This window comes from Limulus polyphemus, unplaced genomic scaffold, assembly GCF_000517525.1.
Source record: "Limulus polyphemus unplaced genomic scaffold, Limulus_polyphemus-2.1.2 Scaffold14760, whole genome shotgun sequence".
Classification (NCBI taxonomy): Eukaryota; Metazoa; Arthropoda; class Merostomata; order Xiphosura; family Limulidae; genus Limulus; species Limulus polyphemus.
In genome coordinates this window covers 1-698 of record NW_013680370.1, presented here as the reverse complement: position 1 = coordinate 698, position 698 = coordinate 1, and positions in this window count along the sequence as shown.

Sequence of the window (698 nt, the reverse complement as noted above, 5' to 3'; positions counted from 1 at the left end):
AATGATTACTCATGAATGGTAAAAGTAACTATTTGATTATTAATGATTACTCATGAATGGTAAAAGCAACTATTTGATTATTAATGATTACTCATGAATGGTAAAAGTAACTATATGATTATTAATGATTACTCATGAATGGTTAAAGTAACTATATGATTATTAATGATTACTCCTGAATGGTAAAAGTAACTATACGATTATTAATGATTACTCCTGAATGGTAAAAGTAACTATTTGATTATTAATGATTACTCCTGAATGGTAAAAGAAACTATTTGATTATTAATGATTACTCATGAATGGTAAAAGTAACTATTTGATTATTAATGATTACTCCTGAATGGTAAAAGTAACTATACGATTATTAATGATTACTCCTCAATGATAAAAGTGACTATTTGATTATTAATGATTACTCCTCAATGATAAAAGTAACTATACGATTATTAATGATTACTCCTGAATGGTAAAAGTAACTATACGATTATTAATGATTACTCCTGAGTGGTAAAAGTAACTATTTGATTATTAATGGTTACTCCTGAGTGGTAAAAGAAACTGTTTGATTATTAATGATTACTCCTCAATGATAAAAGTAACTATTTGATTATTAATGATTACTCCTGAGTGGTAAAAGTAACTGTTTGATTATTAATGATTACTCCTCAATGATAAAAGTAACTATTTGATTATTA